Source organism: Pleurodeles waltl, chromosome 4_2, assembly GCF_031143425.1.
Source record: "Pleurodeles waltl isolate 20211129_DDA chromosome 4_2, aPleWal1.hap1.20221129, whole genome shotgun sequence".
Taxonomy (NCBI): Eukaryota; Metazoa; Chordata; class Amphibia; order Caudata; family Salamandridae; genus Pleurodeles; species Pleurodeles waltl.
In genome coordinates, this window is record NC_090443.1 from 51,666,899 (window position 1) to 51,685,656 (window position 18,758).

General features: G+C 43.5%; 1 protein-coding gene across 3 annotated transcripts in view; it reads right to left on the reverse strand.

Annotated features, from left to right (window-relative positions):
* Window positions 1-14,699, reverse strand: part of SPATS2 (spermatogenesis associated serine rich 2) — a 277,452-nt gene extending 262,753 nt beyond the window's left edge. The window contains exon 1 of one of the 3 annotated variants that reach the window (XM_069230615.1): window positions 14,593-14,699. The gene's annotated coding sequence lies outside the window, so the exon portion shown is untranslated. Of the gene's footprint in view, window positions 1-14,548 lie in introns of all 3 variants that reach the window. The other 2 variants (XM_069230616.1, XM_069230617.1) reach the window with 2 other exon arrangements.
* Between the last annotated feature and the right edge of the window lie 4,059 nt (window positions 14,700-18,758).

Genomic DNA, 18,758 nt, shown 5'->3' on the forward strand with positions numbered 1-18,758 from the left:
ATGGAATGACCTGAAAGATAGACTTTGGCGGACAACTCACAGGCCTTCAAAGTACGTTTTAGAGTCTGCCAGGGATGTTCACTCTCGCCTTTTCTCTTTGTGGTGGCCATAGGCTGTATCATAAAGACATCCACAGCGGGGAGAAGAAATGAGATCCAGTGGACACCTTGAATGCAGCTTGAAAATCTGGACTCTCCAGTCGACATGGCCCTATGCTCTAATACACATCCGAAGAGAAGACTAACAATGTGGCAGCCACATCAGCACAACTTGGACCTTAACATCCAGAGGGGAAAAACCATGACACTGATAGCTAACAGGGCCAGCACAACAGCAGTCACTCTTGCAGGCAATGCACTGGAAGAAGTTAAGGCCTTCACTGACCTGCCCAGTGTCCTAGGACAAGCAGGGCAACTTGGAGGACAACACTGACCAACACACAAAAAAAGTCCAGACCTTTATCAACACCTGTCTGAGAAAAATCCTCCAAATTAGCTGGTCAAATACCATCAGCAACAATGACCTATGGCAGCAGACTACCCAACTCCTTGCCATGAGAAATCATGAAAAGATGCTGGGGCTGGATAAGTCACATCCTCCAAAAGTCAGTGTCAAACACCACCATGCGAAGCCCTGACCTGGAACCCTCAAGGGAAAAGGAAATCCCAAGAAACATCTGGTGCTGTGGTCTAGAGGCTGACTGCAAGAAGATGGGCTACACCTGGAGTCAGATTGAAAGAAAAGCCCAAGACAGAGATGGCTGGAGAGTCCTAGTTAACAGCCTGTACCCCAGGAGGGGTAGCAGGCATAAGTAGTAGTAGTAGTAGTAGTAGTAAGTAGATTCAGCTCAAAGAGGAACACCAACTCTTTCAAAACATCCATCTGAGCACACAACACAACATATAAAGCATTTTACCTGATCAAACGAACTTTACTTTCTCACTAACAGCACAAACAGTTACTAGACTCTTAACCTCTACTAATTATATACAGCCAAACAGCTATGTTGTAACACTGCACCACGTATTATAATCCTGGACTGATGTCACAAAGGAGCCCAGATGTTTGTGTGTAGTGTTGCTGCACCATGTCATAATCATGAATAGATATCACAAAGGAGATGGAGTGACCCACTGTAGGGTTACTGCATTCCGTGTCATAATCCTGAACTGAGGTCACACAGGAGACATCGGCATGTTCCACTGTGGGGACACTGCACCCCTAGTCATAAACCTTAGTGATGCCACTGCATGTTGTATAATAATCTTTAAGTGATGTCACAGAAATAGCCAGCATGTTTCAAGGTGGGGCCACTGGACCTTTTTTAAATTCCTGAAGTCCTGCCACCCAGGAGACAGCACTTTCCAATCAGGTGTCATGACACCCTGTGTCATAATTCTGAAATAGTATCACGGTGGAGCCAACATGTTCCATTGTGGTGTTGCTACACGTCATAATCCTGAACTAACATCACACTTGAGATGACATGGTCCAGTTTTGGAACACTATATCCTGTGTCATCAAGTGACGTCCCACGGACATGGTCCTAAGCGGTACCGCCATGTCATATCTATGACATGATGTCATAAAGTATGTGGTCGGTCCCAAATGGGGTGTTGCTGTACCATGTTGTAATCCTGAACCAATGTCCAGTGGAGCATCAATGGAACAGGTAATAAGCCTGACCGACTTCGCACAAGAACTGGAATGTTCCAAAGGAACGCCATGCTACCCTAGGTCATAATTCTGATCTGATACCACACAGCAGCTTGCATGTTGCAGTGTGGGGTCACTACACTATGTCCTGTGTCATAATCCTGAAGTGATGTCACATCGATGCCGACATATTTCAGGGTGGCTGCTGCGCTTTGTCATTTTGACTTTGTCACCTAGGAACAGATATTTTACTGTGTGTGATCACTGCACGTGATCATTCTGACCCGCCTACTCTGCAAACTCCATTCTGACACTGACTAGGCAGGAGTATCAAAATTACCATAGTGAAAAGAAGAAAAGAGCGGCTGTTAAGCAGAGACCAGGTCGAAGACTGGGCCTTAATACTCAGTGACCTATCCACATTTTTAAAACTGCAGATGAAGATATTATCCCCAAGCTAAAGTCGTTCTTCTGTAGATTAAGTCATTCATATCGAAACCACTCATCAGGTAGAGTTAGACCACTTTCTCTTGAAAATTAAAGTGGTATTCTGTTACATTAACAAAAGGACTCTACTTCTGGTCCTATTTATGGCCTACATCGTCCATTTAGCAAGCATCATCAGCAGCTGCATTTTGGGCGAGGGTGGGTGCATTGATGGATAGGCCAAAATTGGCTCTCTTTTAAGGGACTGAAAATGTAGGTGATGTCCTACACTCCACAGATGCTTCAGTGCTACTGTTAAATTGCCCACCATTGTGTCTACTTCAACTGAATGAAAAAGGAATTAATTTCTCAGAAACCAGAGGTTCTTCAGTGGTGTTACACTAACAACTCCTTACAAACCCTTTTGATCTTGTCACGGAAGGACAAAACTAAGGCAATGTATCCGACTCCGATTAGTCAAGACCATACAAACAAGGGCAGTTTTCATATCCTCCATGCATCCAAGGCATCCTACATATTCTGCAGAAACAACACAGAATTGTCCAGTTCAGTTTGAGAAAAACTGAACAGGTCATCTTCATGGTCTCTTCAAAACATTTTGCTTTTGTCATCAAGGTCCTACAGAAGCTGCACCTGAAAATGTATTGAACCCAGTGCTCTCCTAAACCCAAAGGCAAGTGCCAACAACTCCCTAAGTACAAATGCATGGTGGTATTCCATACAATCTCAAGGATCCTCCCTTTGGAAATCTCTGCCTCCCACCCAATCCACCATAAGGAAATAAACTACATGTAAAACCATAAATGCATGAAGAGCCTTTCACCTCTTTCATCAAGTATCTTGCCTGGACTCCGATCATTATTACACATGATAACCATCTCTTCTTCATAAGCGCTCCGAAGCATCTATATGTATAGGCTCAGTTTTTTTCAAATACTTATGTTCTCAAAATACAGCCATTTTATCCATCCTCCACTACAATCCTCCAGGTTCACACACAACACCCCCTCAAGACATTTAAAGGATCTGTACCTCACGTACAGGTTTGCTAAAAAAAATAATAATATAGATAACGTGTCTTTTTACTACGTACAAACCTCAATTATGTATAGACCATAGGTCTCCAATAGAGCACCTGACCAAAAACAGCTCCCAAATCCTGTTCACAATCACAACATATTTGGCCTGATTTTCTTTTTTTTTTTTAAAGTAGTACATTAGCCTTCAACATTCATACTCTGCATAGCCCTTTCCCTCTGCCATCGAAGGATACAACAGGGATCTTTTCCACCCCCCGTGACTGCACTAGGACCTTTCTTTACTTCTCCAAGGTAGTATTAACCACTCTTGTGGAGATTGGGAAACTAAAGTTGCCTTGAGACCATCAAGTGTAGCACCCTTACAAACCTGCTGCTCCAGGTCCGTGCAGACACAAACGGCTGCATCTGAGACAGCCCCTGCTTGAAAAAAAGCTAGCACCCAACTGCCCATAGCCTTCTGTACCCTGTACTCGAGACTTTCTCCACTGTGCTTCTATACTGAATTTGTCAAACATCACACATACTAACCATTAAGACCTTAAACCTGAAAGCTACAGTAAGGCTGTAATGAAATTTAGCGAGCACTAAAGTTTAAAAGCTTTCACTTGGATTCCATGTAGAGTTTTATAAAACAGTTTGTTTTAGCTAACATAGCTTCAAAATAAAATAAAGTAAATGGAATGGTTCAAAGGAAAACTTTAAAAATAATGTAAAGATGAAGCCATTTGGAAAAAACATCCTCATTTCCAGCCCCAATGGTTGTTGAACATGTCACTGCTACCAGTCACTGTTATGCATTAACCACCCACTAGCTACTACTGTGCAATCTTTGCAACCACTTCAAACATTTGCCTTGAAGCAGCTTATATTCCTCTCCACTGTCCACCACTGTGCATTCAAAATGAGCCAGAGCCCCCACATTATAATTGCTGCCCAACCTATGAAGAGGAAATGCTCCTCACTCCTTGGAAACTCTTCCAGAAAATCTCAATAAGATCCTGCTAATCAGATATCCTCACCTCTGGTCAAGAAAACTGCTCTTCTTTCACCCTTTTATAAAAAGTGTTCCTCACTCCTTGGAAACCTTTTCAGAAAATCTCAGAGAGATCTGCTCCTGCTAATCAGATATCCTCACCTCTGGTCAGGAACAACGCTGTTCTTTCCCCCCATTATATAAGACAATTCTTACTGTATTTCTGCACTTTTTTGTAAACTTGACACTGTTTTGTTTTATCCACTCCATTTAAATTAGTGTTGAGCAAACCCATAATGCATTAAACACTTAATAAGAACACTGAGAACAACAAAATCAAACATAATAATAGAGTATGGTTTATAAAAATAAAAAAAATAACCGTCCCCCCCCAAAAAAAAAAAAGTTCCAGGTCAAAGGTCGTGCTATATTAATTACAACACCCCCCACCCCCCATTGAAATAGCACTGAAATTTAGATTGAAAATAATTGTCGAACACAACAATGGTGGGTGAAGCAAAATCAGGGATAGCAATGCTTCTGGGCCCTTTGAAACGCTGAGTTTTGAGTCACAAGATATTTTTAGTCTTCAAGTTTCTAAAGTAACCGAGAACCATTACAGTTTCAGGCAAATACGAGAAGCTAAGTGTAGCGAGAGCAGGTGTTCTGAACTGCAGTCTTACTTTCAGCAGTAGTCTGCTTTGTCAGCTTCAGCCCACACTGTAAGATTATCTCCTGAAACACCCATGAACACAGGAACGTTAGACACAATGTTAACCACAATTCCTCTACATCTCCAATATAAGCTCACAGTGAAGGGTGGTACAACTGTATTACAACACAGTGACATCTCAACGGTACATGCCAATTGGTCAGGCCCAGGACTGGCACAGTCTGTCCTCCAGAGAGAAACAATGGACCTTCTCCAACTCATACAAACAATATAACACAGGTGTCTCCAACCAGTGGATCGCAAGCTACCAGCACCTCGAAGACACCATCAGAGTATTTCACACCCTTGAGTTCATTTTTAAATCTGCACAGGGTCACATTTTTCTTTCAAAGTTAACCCCTCAGCTGCTGCCACCCCTCCCCCCACCTTCCCCCTCGTTCTGAGCCCTTTTTGGGCTATTTGGGGTAGTTTGCGCTTAGGCCTTCATAACTTTTTATCCACATAAGCTATCCAAGCCAAATTTGCGTCCTTTTATCCAAAATCCTAGAGATCCTAAAGATACCTGGAGTTTGTGAGTTTCCCTGGGGGAGGCCAAGAAATTAGCCAACATACAGATACAATTTCGTTTTTTTTTTTTTTTAGAAAAGTGGAAAAAGGGCAGCTGAAGAAAGCATGTGTTTTTTTCCCCTGACAACGGCATCAACAAACGGTTTGCGGTGCTAAAATCACCATCTTCCCAGCTTTCAGAAACAGGCAGACTTAAATAAGAAAACGACATTTTTCAACACAATTTTGGCATTTTACTGGGACATATCACTTTTTTACTATTTTTTGTGTTATCAGTCTACTTCCAGTTAGTGACAGAAATGGGTGTGAAACCAATGCTGGATCCCGGACCGCTAACATTTCTGAAAAGTAGACAAAATTCTGAATTCAGCAAGGGATCATTTGTGTAGATCCTTCAAGGTTTTCCTACAGAAAGTAACAGCAAAAATAAAAATATATTGAAATTGAGGTGAAAAAAAAATTCCGTTCACGTTTTCTTCTAGAACTTTTTCCAGCTATGGCAGATTTGTGAAAGCAATATATTGTTACGTCTGCTGGACTCTTCTGGTTGCAGGGATATATAGGGCTTTTAGGTTCATCAAGAGCCCTAGGTACCCAGAGCCAATAGATGAGCTGCACCTTGATATGGGTTTCATTGTATACTGGGTATTAAGCAATTCATTTGGTGAAACATAAAGACTGAAAAATAGATAACAAGGAAACCTTTGTATTTACAAAATGGGCACAAGATAAGGTGTTGAAAAGCATTGGTTATTTGCACATCTCTGAATTCCGGGGTCTCCAAACTAGCATGTGAATTACAGGGCATTTCTCAAACAGACGTGTTTTTTACACACTGTCTTACATTTGGAATTAAAAATGTAGAGAAAGACAAGGGGCAAAAACACTTGTTGTGCTATTCTGTGTTCCCCAAAGTCTCCTGATAAAAATGGTCCCTCACTTGTGTGGGTAAGCCTACTGCCCGCAACAGGAAAAGCAACATGGACACATCACATTTTTGCATTGAAATCTAATGCGTTTTTGTGAAAGTGCCTAGCTGTGGTCTTTGGCCTCTAGCTCAGCCGGCATCTAGGACAACCTACCAAACCTGTGCATTTTTATTTTTTTAAGAACTAGACACCCAGGTGAATCCCAGATGGGGTAACCGGGGCTCTCACCAGGTTCTGTTACCCAGAATCCTTTGCAAACCTCAAAATTTGGGAAATAAAACACTTTTCCCTCACATTTCGGTGCTGCAAAGTTCTGGAATCCGAGAGGAGCCACAAACGTCCTACCACCCGGCATTCCCCCCAAGTCTCCCAATAACCTCACTTGTGTGGGTAAGCATAGTGCCCGTGACAGGAAATGCCCCAAAACACAATGTGGACACATCACATTTTTCCAATGAAAACGGATGTATTTTTTGCAAAGTGCCTAGCTGTGGATTTTGGCCTCCAGCTCAGCCTGTACCTAGGGAAACCTAGCAAACCTATATATTTTCGGTAACTATACACCTGGGGGAATTCAGAATGGGGTGACTTGTGGGGCTCTCACTAGGTTCTGTTACCCAGAATCCATTGCAAACCTCAATATTGGGCAAACAAAAACACGTTTCCCCTCACATTTTGGTGCTGTAAAGTTCTGGAATCTGAGAGGAGCCACAAACTACCTTCCACCAAGCATTCCACCAAGTCTACCGATAAAAATGGTACCTCACTTGTGTGGGTAGGCCTAGTGCCCGCGACAGGAAATGCCCCAAAACACAACGTGGACAAATCACATTTTTCCAAGGAAAACTAACCTGTTCTTTGCAAAGTGCTTAGCTGTGGTCTTTGGCATGTAACTTACCTAGGGAAACCTAGCAAACCTATATATTTTTGAAAACTAGACATAGGGGAATTCTGAACGGGGTGACTTGTGGGCAGGACAACCTACCAAACCTGTGCATTTTATTTTTTTAGAACTAGACACCCAGGTGAATCCCAGATGGGGTAACTTCTGGTGCTCTCACCAGGTTCTGTTACCCAGATTCCTTTGCAAACCTCAAAATTTGGCAAATAAAACACTTTTCCCTCACATTTCGATGCTGCAAAGTTCTGGAATCCGAGAGGAGCCACAAACGTCCTACCACCCGGCATTCCTTCAAGTCTCCCAATAAAATGGTACCTCACTTGTGTGGGTAAGCATAGTGCCCGTGACAGGAAATGCCCCAAAACACAATGTGGACACATCACATTTTTCCAATGAAAACGGATGTGTTTTTTTGCAAAGTGCCTAGCTGTGGATTTTGGCCTCCAGCTCAGCCTGTTCCTAGGGAAACCTAGCAAACCTATATATTTGTGAAAACTAGACATCTAGGGGAATTCAGAATGGGGTGACTTGTGGGCCTCTCACCAGGTTATGTTACCCAGAATCCTTTGCAAACCTCAATATTTGGCAAAAAAAAACACTTTTTCCTCACATTTCAGCGACAGAAAGTTCTGGAATCTGAGAAGAACCACAAATTTCCTTCCACCCAGCATTCCCCCCCCAAGTCTTCTGATAAAAATGGTACCTCAATTGTGTGGGTAGGCTTAGTGCCCGTGTCAGAAATAGATCACACAATGGTCAATGTTGGTTCTTACATGAGGGCAACTGTTGACCCTGGGGTGATCCATTCTTGACGCAGGCACTAGTTACAGGCACTTAAGTGGAGTAGTTTTTTTTATCAGGATAGGTGGGGAAAGACTGGGTGGTAGGAATTTTGTGGATTCCTGCATATTCCTGTAGTTTGTGTGATAGAAATGCAAGAAAAAAAAAGAGTTTTTAGTCAACATTTCAGCTTTGCAGGGTATTCTGGGTAAGAACACTTTGGGGAATCCACACAAGTCACAACTTTATAGACTCCCCTGGATGTCTAGTTTCCAGAAATGTCTGGGTTTGGTAGGTTTCCCTATATGGCCACCGAGCCCAGGACCAAATACGCAGGTGCCTGCCTTACAAAACCAGGTTGTTTTGTAATAGATTTGTATCTCCACAATACGATTTGAGCGGTGGCATTTGGGGCTGAACTAAATTGGGGAGCTCCCAAGACAGCACTCTCTCTTTGCTTGCCACCACATGCACCTGCTCTCTGTGTTGGGCTAACCCGCTATTGCCCTGCTGCACAGACTGTGCTAGCAAAGGGACAGCAGGACTGACCTCATCACCTACCTCATAATTACTGGAAGAGGAGTTATCGAATGGGACTTCTCTGACTAAAAAATCACTCCCAGAGTCTACGCCATTGTCCTATCCCTCAGATGCTGTCTCAGTATCTGATCCTATGTCAGAGCTGTCCACTATAACTCGAGTTAGGGCTTGAGCAGAAGTCATCCAACAAGATGCCATCCCTTCTACTGGCTAAACTGTCGCTCTAAAACACTAGCCTATGTAGACAGTCACAAAATTGCTGGTGGGTGTGTGTGTGAATACCTGCAACAGTAGAAGTCACCTTACCTTTGCTTCTTCCCTCAATCAGCATGTTCTCTCAATTCACTCAAAAAAACTAAAAATACACTATTACTTCACCTTGTCACATACCAATTGCCACAGTCTTTAGCACCTCTAGCGCCCAGTCCAACAATCATTATTGGTTCTCCCACTTCCATTACCTCCTCCTCCGATTCCCTCACTACCACCCAGCAAAAGTGCATTTCATCGCTCCTCAGCCCCCTTCGCACATACATTTAATTTGTATTATAGCGCAGGTAATGGCTGGCTTTACTAATCCACTCAGCTATTCACATATAATACAGTTTTGTTCTTTGATATGTTGCACTCTTTTATGGCATGAAAACTGCCACTAGACAAAGGTCAGATCCTTTTTAGCAGAAACATAATCACAAGTTACTTTACTTTTTTTATTGCTGCCTAAAAGCTACAGTTGAAACGCGTCAGTTGATGTATGTGCATTGCTTTGAAGACAAGCTGCAACTGCAAGAGAACTGGGACTGGGGCCAACCCCCCCCCCCCCCCCCAAGTGAAATCCTAGGTGTCTAATGGGGGGTTGATTGGCCCTTGATCGCAGCTGCGAGGACCAGGAAACCAGTTCAGGAAGGCCTCGTTTGAAAGGGGAGAAACTCCCCTTTCAAACGAGGCCTTCACGAACGTCGGGAAGGCCTGTTTGGGCCTGTTTTCCCTACTGGAGCAGGAAGCGGCCACTGGGCCACTTCCCGGTCTGGTGGGGAAACAGATAGTGACGTCAGTGCGCCTCACGGCATGCTGATGTCACAAATGGGCGGGTGGAGGGAGACACAAAAGATTTTCCATGTCTCCCATTTTTTTTATCCCCCCCCCCCTGGTGTTGCCCACTAGTCGTGACCCGCACCAGGGAGGTAGTGCGGGCGTCGGCCAGTGGCCGACACCCGCACTGAAGAAGAGGTTAAGGGAAGGCTGTATTTTTTTTTACAATATTATCTTCAGGCTGCAGACAGCAGGGCCTGATAATGAGCAGTGCTGGAGTCAGATTTATGACCAGAAGGCACAGAGGTGAAAAACTGAAGCACAGGCATTTAAATCTTAACTAAAAGTCCTGGTCTACAAGTGTGAGAACAAAATGATGTCTCTAAATGCTTTTAAATGGGAGAAAATTAAAATGATTAAATGATTAAGTTAACTTTTCATTTTAATTGTGTCCCATTTCCAAGTGTCACAATTACAGACAGCAGGGCTCTTGCTCCCAGTGGCCAGTAGATACTGTGCTATATTTATAGCTGAAAAGTGCAATCATTTTTTAAATCAGAGAAATGTAAAGTGAACAAAAATATTTACATGAAAAATTGAGTCAATTATGTCTTAATATTTTGTGAAGCATGTTTCTTCACTCTAAATTCCTCCCATTTAAATAAATGGCTGTATTTTTCTGTCATAAATGTGGCACTCTGTCTACAGGCCACTGGGTGCAAGATGTCTGGTGTTTGTAAATGCAAAACTTTGACATTTTTGAAGTGAGGAAAAATGTTTGATATTACAAATATTTTTGCATAACATTTTTAAGCAATTTAAAATTCTGCCATTAAAAAACGTGTATGTATGTTTGTGTAATACATACAACGGTTCCACATATGGGGAAAGGTATGTCCTGTGCCACACGTACATATGACACAGGCTCTCTTTCACCTATTCACACATATCCCATTCATACACACACAAGACCACGCTCTCATTGGCACACATCAGCCCTGCCATAGCACCCCTAATCAAAAAGTATTTTGTTCAAACCATAGTTTCTGACTGTATGGACATCAGACAGTCAGTGAGCTGGGCGGAGAGCGTCTAGTAACACTGCAAGAGTGCCTTGGCCTTCAGTAGCTCACAATGATTTTCACTGATCTGAAGTAGCTTGCACCACAGAAAAGGTTGGAGACCTCTACTCTAACACTAGCATTCCTCTAAAACTCTCACAAACCTAAGCAGATGTGGTAACTGATATTGCTCAGAGAGGTTAAGCAGCTAAAATCACCTCAACTCCTGCTGCAATACACTCAGAAGAGAGGAAAGAACCGTAGAATACTGGACACTTCACTTGCGCTTGGACAGCAGTCAACATACAAACCCTCTGTGCCAATGGTAAGAAAACTCAAGAGAAAACCCAACATGCAACAACGGAACTCTCACTACATAGGCATAAATTCTTCAATGGCAGCCCTACAAATGATCTTACACGTAAAAGCACAAAGGGCCCAGTTACTGGCGGTAGGAAGAGCTATATAAATACATGTAACATAACATTTTAACATGACAGTAACTTCACCTCCAAGACTATCCTGCCTACAATGCAATCTCAATGACTGTCTAACCCCCCTTAATCTACAGGCACTCATAGTCAAACTGCGGCTATAGCCAAAACTCCTTCCATTAAAAACCCTTGCACTTCCCACCGAAATACCAGAATTTTTCAACCTCTCTGTAACAAGCTAGAACAAAATGAGGCTCACAGTAGACCATAAATTAGACCAATGTGTTACTTATGGAATTACCTGCTGAATGAATCAACCAAATTTGATGCTTAAAGAATGTACTGCCTGGTTTTGATGTAACCAACCCTGAAAAGGGACTAAGGGGGTCATTCTGACCCCGACCGCGGGAGCACCGCCAACAGACTGGCGGTGCTTCCTGGGCCATTCTGACCGCGGTGGTAAAGCCGCGGTCAGAAAAGGGGAACCAGCGGTTTCCCGCCGGTTTACCCCTGGCCCAGGGAATCCTCCATGGCGGCGCTGCTTGCAGCGCCGCCATGGGGATTCCGACCCCCTTCCCGCCATCCTGGCAGACGGGAACGGGTGTCCTGGGGCCCCTGCACTGCCCATGCCACTGGCATGGGCAGTGCAGGGGCCCCCTAACAGGGCCCCACAAAGATTTTCAGTGTCTGCTTTGCAGAGACTGAAAATCGCGACGGGTGCCACTGCACCCGTCGCACCCCAGCAACTCCGCCGGCTCCATTCGGAGCCGGCTTCATCGTTGCTGGGTCTTTCCCGCTGGGCCGGCGGGCGGCCTTTTGGCCAGAATGACCGTTGTGGTCTTTTGACTGCGGTGCGGTCATTCGGCGGTTCCCACCAGGCGAGCGGCTACCGCCGCCCGCAGCGGTTGGAATGACCGCCTAAGTGTCCACAAATTTGCATGCTCTTTACGAAGTAATCCTGGGTGATAGGATTTGTGACCCAAACCCTTAATCATTGTGTTGTGCAGTGGAATGTCCTAATCTTCACCCCATGCCTTCAGATTGGACCCCCAGGCCCTCCTCATGACCTCCATAACGCCAACGGCTGCAGCCCTCCAGCAGGGTGTAGCTTCACCGCCCAAAAACAGACTAGCTGGGACTTCTCACGGTCCCAGGGCAGACAGCTGAAAGACTCAACTAAGACGAACTATAAGAGCAATTGGTCCCAAAAGATGATATCAGTATGTAGACAAGCACCATCAAAGCCAAAAGATATGACACTGCCTGGGTCATTTTCGTTTTGTCATGGTTTTTGTAAGAAATCCAATAGTACAATTCAACTTTGCAGAGTCACGCTAGAACAATTTCCCAGCAAATTGCTTCTCCTAGGACTCTTAGCTCACACTGAAACAGACTAGAATAAATGGCAGTTCTGGATAAATCTGCGTAAACCAACGCCATTAATGTAGACCAACAACCACAAATGCACGGATGCAAACATGTACAGTGGTCCAAAATATCAACACAAACTTGAAGTGCATTGCAAAAATAAAAAAATATTTTAAAAAATCACTAGCCAGTGCACAATCCCACTATATTGACAAAAACGGAATCCTTCTTGCAGCCATGTCACCCTTGGTGCCACTCTTATACTATGTCAGCACCAACTGGCTCCAAGGCCTTCTGAACACCAGTTGGTGCCACAATAACGCTTTATCATCAAACAGGTCTATAGAAGCAAAATATCAGCATTGTCAGCTTAACAAACGTGCTATACTGAGGTATACTTGTTCTGTGGACCGACAATGTCAAAAATGCTAATATTACAGGCATAACATTTCAATCTAAATTAAGACATTGACACTTGCACAACAACGTTGGCCGGTGATACATTCACAGTTTGAGGGTAGACACTAGTTCCATGGCAACACCAAGGCAGCAACAGTCAGTTCCTACTTCACGCTATGTTTTCACGAGCTTGATCCTTGTCATAACAATGTCAACAGTGACACATACTCATATCTCAACTCCCTTCTGGCACTATATTATTTTATAGGACTAACTGCCTCACGCTTCTTGGGTATTCATATTTGGTCTTGTAAAAGGTGGAAGCCCCCTTCTCTGTATTGCGAGTACTCGCTTTTGGGTCTAGTGATAGTGCAGCTTTAGTGATATTACTCATCTCTCCAACCAGTCATCCACCTTATAATTCTGATGCTTACTTAGTATTCATAGTCCAACTTTCTTAATCTTTCACATCTATTCAGTATGAGGCATTAATTACCCCCCAAAGAACTGACGCTCTGCCATCCGCCCACTGCACTGACACAAACTGTAGCATTAGTACGCTCCCTCCATAGAGCTGGTAGTCTATTATTAATCCACTTTAGAATCAACGCCTCCTCTAGTACATATACTCACCTCAAGTGTGTACATACTTACACTTAAGTAATCTTTCCACTTACTACCCATCAGTCAATAAAGCCAATCCGTATAGCACAGCTTCCCCCATGTTACCAACTTGTGAAACACATTTCTCCATAAAGGAGTCTTCCCTTTTTAGTCCACTCCCTGATGTAGTATTCATTCTGCTTTACTCCCAGCCATGTAATAAAGCCCTCTGAGGTTACCTATGAATTAAGGGCCCTGCAACGGCACCCGCCTACCACCCCCTAAGTACAAAATACCAGCTATGCAGTGCTCTCGTCAGTACAAAAATCACAGATCTCTCAAGTCTCCCTAGTTCATAAGCGGCAGCTCACTCAAGACGTTTTTTTCAACGTTCTGATACCGGGAGTGCTGCTTATTTCATCATAAATTCAAATTCATAATTGCAAATATCAGAAAGCAAATAAATCTGCATTAGGTACACCGGCAATGATCTAGAAAACCTGACTGTTCGGTATTCTGGAGCTCTGCTGTTCCCTCGGACATTACATTTCTCTCCCCGTGCAGTGCCCGCCTTTGGGTAGTTTTCTACTCTGTCGTACGGAATTCTTGTGGTGCTTTCTACAGTACTCGTCGACAGCGAGGCACCCTACACCGTCATCATTTTTTTTCACCAGTACTTTAATACTCGGGTACTTTCTGTTGGGACATCCTGACGAACACCCACTGTCCCCTGAGGTAAAAACCTACAATGTACTCGCCGGCATTGTATCGTATACCGCCAGCAGTACCCAGCACCCCGGTAGGACTCCCCTCAGGTACATGGTGGTACTTTTCAGTGAAGCATCAATCACCCACAACATCTCCACTACTCTCACCCCATAATGCTCACCTTGCAGAAACAATCCCTGCAGCCACCAATGTAACAGTCTGCTGCCTTAAAGTAGACCCCATTCCCTCATGTGTTGTCTTTGGCGCACATTTCCACACGTCAGCATCCCCTGTAGCACCCCCCTCTCCTGCGCCACTCTTCTCTTATAATGTTTGGCCCGCTTGGAGTATACCCACTTCAGTACTCTAACCCCTGCAATTAGCTATCCAGTATTCTCTCTGCGGTGTTCTACTTTGCTACTTATATTACTCCTCACCTGCTACCCTCCCTCACGTGGTACTGCCTTCTCATGCCGCATACCTCCTTTGTAATACTGTCCTCCTCAACCCTCCAGAGCCCACATCTTCCTCTCTCCGCTCTGCTTCACTCTCCCGTTTCCAGCGGCAGCTGCTGTCCCCGGAAGTGACGTCACGTGGGACCGGAAGTGGTTGTCCTTCGGCCGGCTCCCGGTTTCCTTGGCAACATCTAGAAGCGCTGCGGCCTAGAGCGCGATCCAGCTGGGTTAGAGGCAGCTTGTGAGGGGCAGTTCCGCTCTTCAACACGGACATTAACTTCCTGTAAGAAAAGCAGCCAGCCCCACGGTTACTGCACGCAGCTCAAGCCGCTACACAACCTGCAGGAGATTGTTTCACTTACCGTGACATGCCAAAGCACCTCCGTGTCGCGTGTGGCATCTTCAGCCAATCTCCCTTCCAAATTATTAGTCGTTTGTGTTATGGAGCAAATAATGTTAACGCTCTTAACGTTAAAAGTATGGGGGCTCAACATTCTTTGAGTGCACGGGCGCACGAAATTCCTTCAGTGTCTGACATAGCCTATTTGAGATGACTGACTTGGCGAATTGTAGATTTTTTTTTTTTTAAGCGGGGACCTGCGCCTAGGTGATATTTTATCAACATTTCCTTGGTTTCATTGTACTTATCAGTGGAATTCTGCTGCCAAATGTAATTGCATTTATATAGCGCCTACTACTGATGAGGTGTCAAAGTGCTTTTCGGCGAGTATCACGCTACTCCAGAATCCAAAAAGGATTAGTGTGGATTACTATGAAGAAATATGTGTTAAATTGAGTGGTGGACATGCAAGTCTTTTAGATGAATTGAATAGGATAGAGGAGGGAAGAGTCTAGAAAATATTATTTGGGAGAGAACAGTAGTAAGATGAGGTTTGGGAAGAGTAAAAGCAGAGATGGAGGAGGAGAGAGTCTCTAGAAAGGGATTAGGGAGATCACAGTAGTAAATGAGGTTTGGAGGAAGTCAAAGGAGGGACACATGAGGGAAGAATTTAGAAAGGGTTATTTGGGAGACCATAGTAGTAAAATGAGGTTTGGGGTGAGCCAAGAAGGAATAGAGGAGGGAAGAGTCAACAAAGGGTTATTCTGGAGATCATAGTAGTAGAATGAGGGTAGGATGAGTAAGAGAGTGGAGGATATATTGAGAGAAGTATAGGATGAGATAGAGTAGTGCATCGGAAAGAGACAAATGATTTTTATTCTTCTGCAGTAGGAGTAAAAAGTAAATATATAGATACATAACTACATAGAAAGGGTATACATGTATAAGGTAGATAATATATTAAGATATAAAGTTGTATAAACTCAGACTTTCAAGTGTTATGTGTGACCTTTTGAGTGACACATATGAAGTGTAATATACAATTGCAAAATATTGACTTGCCTGTTCACAGTGCCTTCTCGGGTGCAGACTGACATCAATGCCAACAGACCCGATTCAGAGTGCAGACTCCCATTTTTTAAGCCAAAAATGGCTTTATTTTAGCTGTCTCCTGCCTGAAATTGCATCTGCTTAAATAGGAAAGGGGTAAAATACCATAGAGCAGTGGTTCTCAACCTGTGGTCCAGGGACACCTGGGAGTCCGCAAAGCCTCCGCAGGGGTCCACAACTGCTTAGAAGATTAAATAATATTACCAGATTAATAAATTGTATATAAATAGAGTGGCTAAACGTACAATGGAAAACATACAATAAATGTCAAGGAATTTGAAATTAGAGGCTAAAAGTTAAATTAGTATCCTCAGATTGATTTGTGGGAGCAGCGAGGGTGCATCAAGCAGAATATAATATGGACAATGTGTGGCTTCAATTTAATTTAGAAAAACTTCAACGTTCCTATTAAAAATATATATTTTTTTCATTTATATTTGTTTGCAAGTTAAATAAAATGTGTTATCATTTGTGTATGTGTTTGAAGAATGCTTGTTTTTGTATTTTGTGTGTATTGTTTTCTGTTTCAAATCATCAACAATGTTTAGGCCTGGGTCTCCAGCTTCCAGTAATGACTTATATGGGGGTCCATGGATTCCAATAATAATTCTGTGGGGATCCCCCGGGTACAGTAATAAAGAGGGGGTCCACAGAAGTCAAAAGGTTGGGAACCACTGCCATAGCGAATGGGAAAAATACATACTCTTGATTTTTTTCCAAACTCTCCCACTTTCCTGGTCTAAAATGTTGGCATGTATAAAATGGGACCTCATAACACTATAAACACTCATCATTAGTCCCCACTTTGTCAGACATGATTCAGTTCTTTTTTCCTCTGGTTAGACATCCGCAGTGATTGCATTACCCAACTGAGGTTTCATAACGTAAAAGAGAGGATTGCTTTTCCCACCGATGTATTAACTTGCAGTAATTTTCAATTTAAGGCGTGTGCATTATTGTATATGCTGTTACCTGAAGGTGAGAGACAAATAAAATAGTTACAGATTATTTTGTCATTTTCAGCCACATTTTTGACCCGGACCCCACACTCTGACACCGCCCCTCCACACTCAGGATGAGTTCAGTGACTTGCTGGACTTACCTCTACCACACAGAAGTGCCTCCCCATTGACTGTCATGCTGAGCCAGACAGTGTCTTCAGACCAGGCTGGGGCCATCTTTTTGCAGACAGCCCTCATTGTAAGCTGAGGTGCCCTGGCTGGCCTGCTCGTGAGTGACCTGATAATTGCACGGAGCAGCAGCTCGGAACAAGCTGAAGAGCGCTGGCTGCATTTGCTTGATTATATTCTTCAGCGTCTCATCCCAGAGGAGCTGTAATATGCATGACTAATGCTTTTTGATGTGGTGATGGAGACACCAGCACTAAAATGTGTTAGTCCAACCCATGTAGCGTGGTACTTGGCAGGGCTGCATGTAGTGTTCCACAAAGTAAATGGTCTCCGGCCACAATGGTGTGAGCTTACGGTGATGGAATAATGATGCACAGTGGTGCATAATTTCTGTAATCATTACTTTTGGAAGAGAGTGCTTAATCAGACTTGAGGACTACAGCTATACAGAAAGACATGGACATTTTACTCAGAGCTGGAATTATTAAAGGTCAGCCCATGGAGCTTTAGACTGCCATAACTTCTGGAAATTATGTAAACTTGCTGAAGGTGACACAGTGATTTTATCTGTTAGAATAAACCCAATCAATTACAAACATCTAGCATACATGACTGTGCAGTTACAGCTTCTTCAATTGGTGATGGAGTGCCGCCCTCCCCATATTGGCTGAGGTGACACAAATGTAGGTGCTGGAGTTGAGTTTGGAGACTATTTTGGCAGCAGGGTCAGGTACATAGCCTCTTGTGAGAATATGAGATCAAAGAAAGTCAAAATGGCTTGCAAAAGTCACATTTTTGCTCATTAAATTAAATCTGAAAATGACTTCGTTCAGAGCACAGAAATCGTTTAACCATGTCATCATGTTCTTAACTTGTCTTCCTGAACATCAGGATAATGCCACTGTATTTTAGGCAGTTGGAAATACCTCTGATCACGTTCCTTATTTCTCCGTGGAAGACATCTGCCTCTGAAGACATGCAAAACCTGAGGCACAGATACTTGAAATGACACAATATACACCAACCGTGGTGACACAGCACAACTTTTCCAGTGCCGACTGATGATACCCGTTGTTAAGGTTGACTCGGCACAAGAGAAGTGCTCAATTCAATTAGTGCATCTTTCTCTGGTTGTAGGTATTGAGATTCTGTTTCACCTGTATGACTTGGCTTGAAACTAAACCTGTCCTCCTGACTAGTGCTTATGGAAAAGCAATATTTGAGTAACCCACGGAGTAAACCCTTCCAAAGGTTCATTTACGTCTTGTTACAGAAGGCTGCCGAATTTTGCCTTGACACGTTCCGGCATATTGAATGGGATGGCACAACATTTTGAATAATTGGCCTCACAGTGCCATCCGAGTGTAGTCCGATCTATTGTTTCCTTAGTTGACCTTGGTCTTTGAATAGATTCGGAAACGGTTTCTCAATTGGGTTCAGCAGGCGATGCAATCCTTGCAATGAATGGGCAGTGCACAGCACTTGAAGCAAACCCATCTGATGTTTAAATGCTTTTACTGAACACAAAATCCGAATAAGGTAAAAGCACACCTTTAAGTTACAACATAATAGGCCAGGTATCTGTTTTTCAGTGAATAAGTAACTCCACCTA